Here is a 13,414-nt window from a genome sequence, read left to right on the forward strand (position 1 = left end):
CCTGTGTGGGAACAGTGAGAAATTATATGTGACTCAAGTGTTTCACTGTTTCTTCACTTGAGACAATCCTCTCCTTCTCAGGAAAAAGAATTATTCCTTTCCAAGAGAAATTCTTCCACTAAAGTTCTTGGTCTGATACTTTTCCATTGCCTTGTGGAGCACGTCTCATCAATTATCCTTTTATATTTGCTCCATTTCTTTATTTTCACTGACTTTCTGGGCTGTCTAACATATATGCTTGGGTAACATTCATGGTAGGGGATAAAAGGTCCTTTCCATTAAATCTATATAATGCCTTAAAACTTCTATATTCCTTTCCACTACGCCTACTGCCTCGACTTGCTCACCCCCTGGTCATGTCTTTTGTTCCACCACTTGATTAAAATGCTTTCCTGAAGGCAGTACATTTCTGATCATTTTTCTTCCTTGACAAAAACTTTGAATAGCCTTTTAGAGTCAGATGGATAAAGGGTGAACTTTTAAGCTGTGAATGTAAATCACACTCCACTCTTGAACGGTCCTGGCTTCGTCTTTCAAAATGTTTTTGAAACTATTATGCCATAATGCAGCTGAAATGGATTATTTTGTAATATCCTTTTATAACTGGTGAGCTTGGCTGTCGCCACATATGAGAAGTCATTCTTGACCCTCCTAGACCAAGCCTTTTGATGACAGGAACTATCTCTCTGCTGGTCATTCTATCTCTATCACCTAGTACGAGGTCAGCCCTATGATGGGTCTTGACATGGTGAATAAGTAGTTGATGCACTAGAGCTTGGTTTTTGGTTCTCAGGGAAATTTCCCTTGTGCATGCTAAATCTCAGAGTTCGGATGCCCTCAGGAATAATATATAGGGGAAAAATGTATCATTTATTATATTCTCTAAATGAGAATAGGCACAAGGTTTTGAATAAATGAGTGAATAAATGAGAAATGAGTGAGAAAACAAAGGCATAACCATCCTCAAATATGCTTTGTTTGGGACACCTGGGTGGCTCAGCTGTTGAGTGCCTCCCTTCAGCCTAGGGCATGATCCTGGATTCCTGGGATCAAGTCCCACATTGGGCTCCCTGCATGGAGCTTGCTTCACCCTCTGCCTATGTCTCTGCCTCTCTCTCTCTCTCTCTCTCTCTGTCTCTCATGAATAAATAAATAAAATTTTTAAAAAGGAAATATGGTTTGTTCATATAAATAGGCAGTTTGTATTTAATTATAGTGAACATCAATAGAGAAGATAAAAATACAGAAAAACAGGGCAGCCTCCATGTTTATAATTTAAAATTTATTTCAGATTCTCTTCTACTTTAATTAAAGAAATATGCATGGCTTAAGGACTCAACTTAGGCTGACTCCTGTGTTAGGCACCATGGACAACAACAAAAAAAGGGAATATTAATTCAATGACAGTTGTAGATTTTGATTTGAACTTGAATGAAGCTGAATACATGTAAAGGGTCATTTCATGGACATTTGAGTCTTGACAACACTCCCCACTGCACTTTGTCATAATATCATTTTATACTTTTAATTAATAATTTATCTCAATTGCTTTTTCCTCCCAATTAAAGATACTTTCGACTTCATTGGCATAAAAATCTATTTTACAGGTTACTTCTACTCTCCCTGTACTTTTTAAAAAATGAATGGCTCAATTTATTACAGTTTTCTTGTATGAAAATAACTGTCCTAGGCTGCAGGTTTGCCTTCTCCATCTTTCTTTAATAAAAATTTGTGTAGATGTCCCTCCTTTCCCTATTGCTTATTTCAAATATTTCTTCTGAAACACACTATCATTTGTTTATAATTATTGTCCATCCATATTCCTCAGTGTACTGAAAGGATGCTCCAGAGAATTCTGAGTAGAGCAGACATTCTCTTTTTTGGCCTTTTCATATGGGAAAGTCATAAATGGAATCAGAAAATTTATGAGAATTTGTTCTAATCAACTGAAGAATGCCCTTTGAAAAGAGTTTTGCAAAATAAATAATAATAATAATAATAATAAGTATATAAAGATTTTGTATAAAACTCCATAGCAAATTTTTATAATAGTAACTCTACAGTTAAAGATCAGTACCATGTATAGCATCATGAAACTTTTATATCATGAGTAATTGCTGACCTTACTAACTTGTTCACTCTTTCTCTGGGCAGTTAAACATCATGACTGCTATGGTTTTGGAGCTGATACTGTCATTAATGGTCAAATATTCTGTAAATGGCCACTGGGTCTCAAAAGCAGTCACATTTTATCAGCAGTCTGTTCATAAGTGTTTCTATAATTTTGGAAGCAATGCACAAGTTCTGATGCCAATCCAGGCCAGGATCTTGTGCCTTTCATTTCCTCAAGCCTAGGAGAGAGATGGACAAGAATTTAAGACTAGGATTAGATGATTAATACCTCATCTTCAATACACCTATTTTTTCCCAAAAGACTCATGTGTCCAAAGTGAAGACGGAGGCAAGGGCAGGGGGTTTGTAGGGAGTAGGGAGATTAAAAATGCCACTTAAGGAATGCAAAGAGAAGGAAGGAATTAGTCCTTTAGGATTCCAAATAGATCCATTTTCTTACAAGCCAGCTAGCACCCTGAGGAAATATTTTCTAAATTTCTTTAATCTTTTTTAAGTAATCACAGTTTAAGCCTCAAGGGTTTCTCTCAAGTGTGTTGGGAAGACCTAATACCACCTGGGGCAGCAAGGCCATGGGGCATTCTGCTGTTTGGCAAAAGTATGTGGTAATAGGAGGAGGGAGTGTCAGAACTGTGACTGCTAATTCCTCCCAAGGACTTCAGCTCAGAGTAACTGTGTGTGTGTGTGTGTGGAGTTGGGAGGAGAGCAAAGGAGGAGAAAAAGGAGATAAGTCAGTGGGAGAGGAGAATGGAGAGCTCTTGTCCTGACTCCCCAGCTGGTTACTCTAGGAAATGTCTAGTATGTAGGTGATCTAATAACGAAGATGGTCTTTAGCTTTCACAGGGTGTCTGTATTTCCTCTGTGTATAAAAGGAACCCAATATGAGACAGTCTACCTGGAATGCTCCCCGGGCGGAGGCTGAATCATGTACTGAGTCCCTGAGGTGAGCTAAAATTAGGCCAAACCAGCCAGTGAGGGCCAGCTTCAACCAAGCTGAGAGAGGTCATTGCCTTAGATTACTTCAGGCAACAATTACAGATGCACGCACTGGTTGGTGAGCAGTGCACAGATGGAGAGGGAAGCCTGTGTGGGACTAAAGGAGTGTTCCAAACGTTCCATCCAAGAACCTTTCACCTTTACCATAAGCTTGTGCGTAAACACCATCTTGGAGAATTCTGGGGTTGGGGTTAGTGTTTTTGAGGTAAGAAATACCAAGTAGTACACAATCAAAGGAACCTTTTACATGAGAAGACTAGGCTAAGGTTAAGGTGCTACATATGTTCTGTACTGAAGAATCACTCACATTTGTTATCCCATTACACACATGTGTGTGACTAATATACACAAATACATGTTATTACACGTGTTTTAAGACTTTTCTCTTAAAAGATTATATGAAAACTTTGCCAAGTGGGTGGGTGAAACACAATCATCAAAACTTGAGGACTTCTGAAAGAAAAGGGTTCTATTAAAAATTACCCCAGCACAACAGGCAAAACCCAAGCCATCCCATGCTATCCGGGGTACATCCTACAGAAGAAGCTGAATTCTATTTAAGTTGAGAATTTTTCTTTGGGCTGGGGAGAGAAGATAGAGAAAACTTTTACTTAATATATACATTTGTTTATAAAATAAACATTTCCTTGGGCTTACTTAGCTAAGAGAGTTTACACACATAAGAATTAAGTTTTTTTTTTTTACACACATAAGAATTAAGAAATAGACATAAATTCATTGGATGTAAGTTGGTTAAAAAGGAGAGAAAGAGGAATTCTTTGATGAAAAGAGATACTTGAGAAAATAGCAGTAATTTAGGTTTGAGTGCGATGGGACACAGTTGGCCAGAGATTAACTAACACTGAGGGATAGTTATAGCTGATATGAATTTTACACTTCACCTGAACTTTGCTATGCTACTGTATTTACCCATATCCAGCACTCCCAACCTCTGTAAAATCTTAGGTTATTGTTTTGGTGAATGTAAGAGAAGGGGTGAAGACACAGGAGCTGTCTGCTATTAGGGATGAAGCCAATGCAACATGAAAATCATTCATGAGACCTAAGAACTAAGACTTCAGTGGAAACTGAAAACCCACCAAAGGTGACACATTCGAGAAAGAGGCAACCTGAAGAATATAAACTCCTTATGAATTTAGGCACTATCTATGGTTATAGTGGGTGCATATGTGTTTCTACTAGTAAAATTAGGGTTCCAGCAAATCTACCAAACTATTCAAGAAAAAGTTTTTCTCCTAAGCCTGGAAACCTAGAAATAACTAGGCTGTAGAAGGCTAAGTTAAACACATTTTATATGACTTTATATAATTAAATTAAAATCTTAGGGATCAGCCAATACCATTTGTTATGTAAGTCATTCCAAACAGACTGTTGTACTTTGCAATGAATGTCTTGAACTCACAAACTTAGTTAATCCCATGGTATAAAATAAAATAAGGAAAGAAATTCACAAGTGCATTTTCCTATGACTCTTGAAATGGTCTTTCCTTCTCATGTGTTAACTATAAATAAATAATACCAATTCTCCACTCTCAAATTGTTTTTATGATTATGAAAGTAACTATAACTTACAGACAGTGGCATAGATTTATACCCACTCGTTATTTAAAGTTCACGAAATGCCTTTAGCTCCCTGGAGAACATGCACCAAATATGTATAAAATAATAATAAAATAATAATATGCCCAAGGATAAACTGTGTTCCTATGTTTTCATACTGTGAGCATCATGGGCATTTTACCGCACAGGTTGTTTATAAATGAGGCCCCCAGCTGTTCCTGAGAGACTCAGGCAGAAAATGGGAGTAAACGGAGGATAATAATCCTGATTATAATAGGAAGCTGTTTCTATAGTGACCCAGGGTGAGCTGCATTCTCCCTCGGAGTAAACTGCTCAGTCAGTAGCTCCTGCAAAGTACCATGTGGTAAATTACCTCCTTCCAGGTACTAAATGATACCTTGATGCCTTGGAAAAATTAATGGGTGAGTGGTTTACTTTGAGAGCATTTTATTCCCTCCGAGTCAACATAGAATTTGCCCAATTAAGTTTTGGAGGGCAGAATTTGCCCTAGAAAGAGCAGTTTAAAGGTTTAGAGCTATCGAAGCAATATAAAAACTAGTCCCTGACGTATAGTAAAGATAGGACTTCGCACCATGGGTAAGACTTTCATTATCAGCAGAGTTATTGCATTTCCCTCAGTGGCCAAATGAAGGGGAAAGAAGGGCTGGGAGTTACTATTAAAATATGAAATACAGTAACTTTCTTTTTACATTTATTTACAGTCAACTATCTCGTGGTCACTTCTGAAACATGCCAAGTCATTGGGCGGATTACAGAGTCTCATACGAGCCAGACTGTTGCCACATCAGGTAAATACAAGTTACGTTTTTCTTTAGAAATATATTTTTCTACATTTAATGGATTAAATAGTCACTGAGACAACATAAAATTCAAATAGGCTGGAGGCATTATTGGATTTTGAACTAAAATTTTTTTTTAAATAGAGAAGGCCAAAATGCCATTTTGTTCAGCTTTATCTAATTATTTCTCAAGCTCTGTTCTACAGTCAGTTAAATTAAATTAACAAAATTAAATTAATGAATTTTTGAGAAGGGTTTTCTTTAAAGAATCAGATATTATTGTGGTTATTTAAACAAAATATCTTTTTTATGTAGTAAAAATGCTTTAAGTGTCTTTGAATCTAGTATAAGTATAAACTATCAAGTAACTATTCCAGCGGTAATTATTTTTGGTTGACTTACTAGGTGATACGAACATTATCACATTTATAAAGCACTTACATTTTCTGAGAAATTACGAATATTTTACTGCACTGTTTTAACTGTTATGAACTATGGAGAAGTGATGGACATTCACTTGTTTACAAAGTGAGGTTCTAGGGGTGGAAGCCTAGACAAAACTTTCTCCAACTTTCACCTACTGCTCTAATGAAGCCTTCCTTCACAACTGTCAAAGTGCACTTCAAAGATGAAAATCTCATCAGGAAACTTGTAGATATGGAACCGGATGGAAATAAATATAAGTGCACACATTTGTTTTTATTAAAATAAGGACTAAGAAATAAAATACACAAAGTGTGATTTTAATATTCAGAGTCCGATTGCTTGGATCCAGCTCCTGTCCCAGCCACTTAATAGCCAAGGAGGAACCCCTGTGAACTTCAGATTTCTCATCTGTAAGATCAGAATAATCATCTCACTTACCTGGTGCAGTTGTCCCAATGACTAGAATATTTTAACTAATTTAGAGCACTTTGCTTTTTACCTAGTGATGACAACCCTCAAAAAATGTTAGATATTATTATCATATTATTGTTGTCATTATTATTACTATTTTAGTTTTGTGCCCAGGTCTGGTCAATGTTGTGCAGGGTGTAAATGATACAGAATACACTGTCTTCACTATTTTAGGAAATTACCTGGAAATGTGGAAAAACATGTTAACAGAATAAGCAGGAAATGATGATATGTTGTCAAATATAAGGCAGTGTAGACAATACATTTGATATTTATCAGAGTCAGAATCCAGTTTTCATTTTTGTCACTGAGCACATCTTCTCTAAACATATTAATCTGTTCAATAAGCACACCCTTAGGGACCAGATATTTCTGTTCAGAGGTAGACAAAACTGATTAAGAATTCTTCCCCTCAAAAAAAAAAAAAAAAAAAAAAAAAAAAAAAGAGTTCTTCCCCTCCTAGAAGAGGAACACCAAATAGTGTTAGAGATGGACATCTAGCAAATATTATAAATTTATAAATAATAAATAGACCTTGATAACTGCATTGTGGGAGATGGACAGTGGGGGCTCGTTTAGAATAGAGGACCAGGCCAGGCACCATAAAATAAGTGACATATAAAGTGATACCTGAAGAGTAAGCTGAACTTGCCCAAGGGAAGTGTCTAGGGAGTGGAGGCTCCAAGGTAAGAATGGGCCTGGTGGGTTTAAAGAATGAAGAGAAGGATATTGAACCTATGTCAAATGGCTTACTGTGGTATAGCGGGAAAGAAAGTACTTATAATAAACAGAGGTAGTGTGTGATGGAGTTGGGGTTGGAAAGATAGTACATCAATAGCACTCTACTGGTTAAAGCAATGCACTGCTGAGTGTTGGGAAATGGTGTGAATGTATTTTGTGCTCAGGAAGGGGTGGAACAGGAGCATTCTGGGTAGAGGGAGCAGCCACAGCAAAGTCAAGGATATATGACACAGACTGATGTTTCAGGAGCCTAGGTGGAGAGTAGACGAGATGGAGGATGCCAAGATAATACAACTGAGAACATAGGCAGGACACAATTTTGAAACCACACTGTGGAGTCGGTAGCTTTTCCAGAGGCAAAGAAGAACCAATACATTGTTTTAAGCAGTGAAGCACCATCATCAGATTCTGATTTCTGAAGGTTTATAACATAGCAAATTTCTGGGATCTGCAGGGATGGATAAGGAAGCCAGAAGTAGAAACACTGAATACTTATTTGAGGAGTAAGGTGATAATGAGAAGGGAAGAGACCGGAATGGGAAGGCAGGACAGTAAATAGCTTGATAGGGTAGGATGACTGAAGACAAATTCTCCAAACCACGTAAGTAGAGAATGTGAAACCAGCAGAGAAGGGGAGAATTAAGATGTAAGGAAAAGAAGTAATCACTAGGGCAGTTACAGGGAGTGGGATGAAGAGAAAAACTGGCAGAATTAGATTAATCATTGAGAAGGGGCATTTTTTTCTTCAATAATTGAAACAAAGAAACAATAATGTGACCTGCTCCTAAGATATTCCAAAGTGCTACTTTTCTCAATAATGTCAGAAGCCAAGTTTACAGTTGCCCTGCGGTCATGTGGACTAGCTCTACTTTGCCTCTAATGCTATGACACGAGTAAGTCTCTCCACTTGTTTCTGCAAAAAATCCACTTTCCATAAGCTCATGGGAGTTATAGAGTTTACTGAATGCTTGTCTTTGACATGGTGACCATAAGCAAGGTTCAGATCTATTCATGATGGAATTCCCCAGATAGCACTGCGTTGCTTTCTCCAATCTGGGAAAACTGGGGCTATGCTATCTTGCAGGATACAGACCTGGATTTGAATCCAGACTCCACTTCTTATCAGTTATAGGCCTTTTTGAACTTTCATTTGTGGGATTTTAGTTAATCAATTTATTTTTTAAAAGATTTATTTATTTTAGAGAGGGGGGGGGCGGCACATGAGCTGGGGGAGGGACAGAGGGAAAGAGAGAGGAGACTCTCCACAGAGTAGGGAGCCTGACATGGGGCTTGATCTCATGACCCTTAGATCATGACTTGAGACTAAATCAAGAGTTTGAGGCTCAACCAGTTGAGCCACCCAGCCGCCCCTGTTTGTGGGATTTTAAACAGAGAGCGTAGGTGGACTACATGCTCAGATAAACACATTCAATAAACAATACCTGTAATGACAACAACGGAGAAGCAGCAGCAGCAGCAGCAGCAGCAGCAGCAGCAGCAGCCTCTACCTAGCCCAGTAGCTGACAGGTTGTATAACCACACTCTAGCACATTAATTATCAGCTTTAGTCTAGCATTAGTCTAGCATAGTTTTACTTAAATATAAGGCAAAGGTTTTTATGCTGAAATATGTTCACACAAAGAAAATGATGAAAAGTAAGTATGTACAGGAAAGTTAAGAGAGTAAATCCTATGAGTTCACATCATAAGAAATTTTTTTTTCCTTTTTAAAAAAATATTTACTTGAGAGAGAGAGAGAGAGAGAGAGAGTATGCACGTACTTATAGAGCCCCATGCAGGGATTGATCTCAAGACCCAGAGACCATGATCTGAGCAGAACTCAAGAGTCAGACGTTTAACCCACTGAGCCACACAGGTGCCCCTCCTTTTGTCTTTTTATTGTATCTATATGAAAATATGGATTTTAGCAAACTTATTGTGCTAATAATTTCACAATGTATCTAGATCAGAGCAGCATGCTGTAAGCTTATCCAGTGATTTATGTCAATTCCTTCCCAATAAAACTGTAAAAAAAAAAAAAAGTATGAGTATTAGAGAACAAAGATGTTCCATCTCTTTTTCCATCTCTTTAAATTAGCAAACTTAATGGCACTAATGATAAAACTCCCATTAGAAATAGGGCCGGGGGATCCCTGGGTGGCTCAGCAGTTTAGCGCCTGCCTTTGGCCCAGGGCATGATCCTGGAGACCCGGGATCGAGTCCCACGTTGGGCTCCCTGCGTGGGGCCTGCTTCTCCCTCTGCCTGTGTCTCTGCTTCTCTCTCTCTCTCTCTCTCTCTCTATCTCATGAATAAGTAAATAAATCTTAAAAAAAAAAAAGAAACAGGTGCCATAATCACCGTACTTGTCCATTTCCAGAAGGATATGCTGGAATCATTAGGAAACTGAGGTCAGAAGATAATGTGCCATGCTAATCCCATGACTGGGACACTAAAGATAAGCCTTCCACAAAGACTCTCAACCTTGTGGAAAAGTATAAATGTGGACTGTTCCCTGGACTGGCACAAATATAAAATGCCAGGATTCTCTGGGGGTGGTGTATTTTTATAAAATAACAACAGAGGGGGAAATTTTCAGTATTTAAAGACTCCTTCATAACACACTCCACACTTTAAGGAATCTATAGCTAACAGAGTGAACGATAAAAGCAAACGATGCTGTTTAACACGTCGTATTTCCCTATAAATACCACTGATGACAGAGGCCAGGGTATTTTTGCAAGAAGTATGTTTTGTCAAAATCTCAATTAGTCACTGCAGTCGTTCAAAGAATTAAATGTCTCAAATCTGTCCCTAGTCAGGTGTATGTGCAATGCTATTATTTCTAACGCTAAGCAATGGCCATGTAAGGGCAGGTGAGCATCATCTAGCATAGAGCAGCGTGCATATATAGTTGTTTCCACCCTCTTTTGTGTTTCTTCTTGGTTGAAACCATCTCTTAGCTGTTTATTAAGGCACTAATTGATTCAAAGATGTTATGCAGTATTCCCTAAATCATTACTGATATAACATTATATTTTAAATTTTTTTCCTTCCATTTTAAATGCATGCTTCAGAAATATAAATTTATCACATTTTAGGTGTACATAATTAGGTTTAACTGTGAAATAAAGTTGCAAATTCTTATTTTCTTGACAAATGAGATTTCTAGTATATTCAGATTTCTACTGTATCTTTTTTTGTTTTTTGTTTTTTTTATATATTCCAGCTTTCCCCTCTATTTTTGTTTAAAAATTCTAACACCGAATTTCATGCCAGAAAAATTTTTTTTCTCCTGAAGCTGGAGGAAATCATTTCAAGTTTCAAGACTGTGAAAATTGACTATGCCTGACTTTTTCCAAATTGTCTCGTAATGCTTTTTGCCAGGCAGATTCTAGGACCAGTTAGTTTATGATCAAAACTTACAGATGGTACTTACAGAAGACTAGCCAGTAGGGCATTTTTCAAGAATGTCAAGATCAAAAACTATAATTAAAGGTTATTTTGGGAAAAGCCAGCGTCCCCATCACTAACTCCGCAGGGGAAAAAAAGAAGAAGAAACGATTTTGTGACAAAGTAATTGCTGACAAAAATATTGTAACCCAATATGTCATTTGAAAACAATTGAATTTCTGGTCTTTTCATTGGGGAACTTTAGCTTTCAAAGTGATAGTTAGGGTTATAGTGTATAATGCTGACTTTTCCTTAAGATCATAGGTTATTTCACAGCTGTCATGGTTTTGGAGCCATCTTCCCTGTCACCAGTTACTGCAGCTCGCCCTTGCTGGTGGATATCTTTATGCCAGACCCTCATAACATTTAATCACCACAAGGTCGAGGTCACATGATGGTAAGCCTGTGATAAAATTTTTACCTCTTAACAACGTACAAGGGAAAATTTTATGCACTGAGGCAAAAGCAGGAAAATAATGAATATCTATAGTTTAATTTCCATGCATCACTGCTTGTGGCAGTGAAATAAATACCACGGTGAAGTAATAGAGTAGTTAGAGGGGTGGGCTAGAGGTTTAAAGAAGAAAATTAATATCCATGATTAAAATTGCATGTATCATTGCCAAGGGCTGTGAAAATATGTCAATTGCACGGCTATGTCTGTTTCAGTGCCAGAGAAGGAACATTTAAAATTTAATAATAATTGCTCTGTTTCCTTGCATAAAACAATGCAAAATCTTTACTCCAAAGTCTTGCTATTACTAAATGAATGTCATGGATTGTTTTTGAAAATGATCAACTTTAATTGTGCATATATTTTTATGTGCTGATAAGTAGTTTTTCAATCTCTTTTTTTATTTAAAAGACAAACCTAATGTTGCATATCTACAGGTTCATTTTTTAAACTAATCCTGTTAATTCTAGGTAACAATTCTATAATTCAATTAGTCCTTAAATTAATATTTGTAGCTCAAGTTTATATTCCTTGATGATGACTTTATAATATTATTTTGCTAAAATAGTAAAGCATATTTTCAATATTATTTATTATAAGTTTTCATTTTTTCAACTAATAACCATATATATCCTTAAATTGCAACATGTAAAATTTTCACTTGACTGATAACTTATTGAGATAAATTAAGAATATGTGATTCATTTGTATTTAGAATATGTCTGATTTTTATAATACCTACTACAATGGACACTGAAAAAGTATTGCTAACAGTCGTATTCCCTACATTTCAGAGGTCCTGCTTTTCATTGGGCTTTTGAAGTGAAAAATTAGGCTTCCCAAAAGACTACCTTGCAACCCTCAAAGAACATTTTTAAAAACCACTTAATGTATACAGTTACTTTTCTGAGAATTCTTACTTTGTTTGTTGTTGTTTTTAAATCTGTGAATTCACTACAAAGCAGAACTCTCAAATGCAAAGGTTTTAAAATATAATGCTTTATTGGCTAGAGGAGACCTAAGATACATTAGTTTTCTAGCTATTAAATAACCAAATCTCTCTCATTCTTTCTCTGTTTTACACACACACACACACACACACACAGAGCCTTTGCACAGATTCTTACTTAGTGTTAGGCTTCTGTATTTTGTCCCCTTCAAGGGGATGAGTACTGTACCCTTTGCTTTGCTCAGAATTGAGGAACTAAGTACTTGGGCAGCACTCAACAAATAAGTCAAAATGACAAATATTGAATCCAATTTGAAACTGTGGGGGTAAATTTAAGTGGCCCCAAATGTCTGTGTTCTATGAGTTACTTCCATTCGTGAAGGAACTACAATTCCAGATTTTTATGTTCATGAAATAATTCACATTATTCTCTTTTATTTTTAACTTCTGGATGGGCCAAAGAGAGTTTCACACTGAAGATTACAGCCATGGCTTTCACCAAGCTGAAAAACAAGCTTTAACGTGATGATCCACACAAGACCAAACCTGATGAGAAATGTAGGGTGTTGCTATGGCAATTCCATTCGTTGGAACTTTTCTCTGTTGGCTTCACTCTGACATTACATTCTAAAAAGAATCGTATGAAAAGGTGTGGTGGCTGTGAAGACAAACGCAAAGCCAAGAAGATGGAACTTTCTTATCTGTCTCCAAAGAGAGAATGTCGTCATATCGTAATGCCACCCTAATGTAGTCGGAGGGCTGGCTTAGGAGGTGTCATTCTGAGATTTCATTGAAACCCTGGGGTGTATTTCTTTTTCACTTAAGTGGAAAATTGGCGATGCCAGAGTTATTAGCAAAATGACAAGGTGAAAGAAGGATGCTTGGATGAAACTGAAAGATGACAAGGCCTTGGCTCCTAAAAGAATGAAGACCTGTTTTGTTGTTGGAGGTGATGGATTCATTTTTTTAAAGCAGAGGTTTGATATATTAAAATATCACTTAAATCTAAGCATCGACAGTGAATATCTCTCATAGAGAAGGAAATTTATTCATTTACCTAATGTCATTTCTTTCCAGGTAGACCTTCCTTTTCAAGGGTTATAATAAATGCAGCTGTTTATAACAACAACCTCAGAATATCATTTCAGGCATTGTGTCAAAGCACTTTTTTTCTTCAAAACAACCCTCAGAGGTAGATATTATTAGAAACTCCATTTTGCATATGAAGAAAGGGAGATTCAGAGAGAAAATATGACTGGGCTTATGTCAATCACTTATAAAAAAGGAAATAAAAAATTTGAATACAGAACCAAGATCTTAATCAATATGTTATTAAACAGAACTGTGCCAAAATTTGATGGAAGAGGGGATTCCTAAACAATTTACTTATCAGTAGGAAAACTGTATCTTTGACAT

The 13,414-nt window shown here is 36.8% G+C and overlaps 1 long non-coding RNA gene across 1 annotated transcript; it reads left to right on the forward strand.

Annotated features, from left to right (window-relative positions):
• The first annotated feature begins 10,859 nt into the window (after nt 1–10,859).
• LOC118354994 (uncharacterized) lies at nt 10,860–13,007 on the forward strand. The gene is made up of 2 exons (XR_004816565.2): nt 10,860–10,992; nt 12,461–13,007. It is a non-coding gene; the product is annotated as an uncharacterized LOC118354994 (long non-coding RNA).
• Nucleotides 13,008–13,414: the final 407 nt, after the last annotated feature.

The sequence above is a fragment of the Canis lupus genome, chromosome 6 (genome assembly GCF_003254725.2).
Source record: "Canis lupus dingo isolate Sandy chromosome 6, ASM325472v2, whole genome shotgun sequence".
NCBI classification, from domain to species: Eukaryota; Metazoa; Chordata; class Mammalia; order Carnivora; family Canidae; genus Canis; species Canis lupus.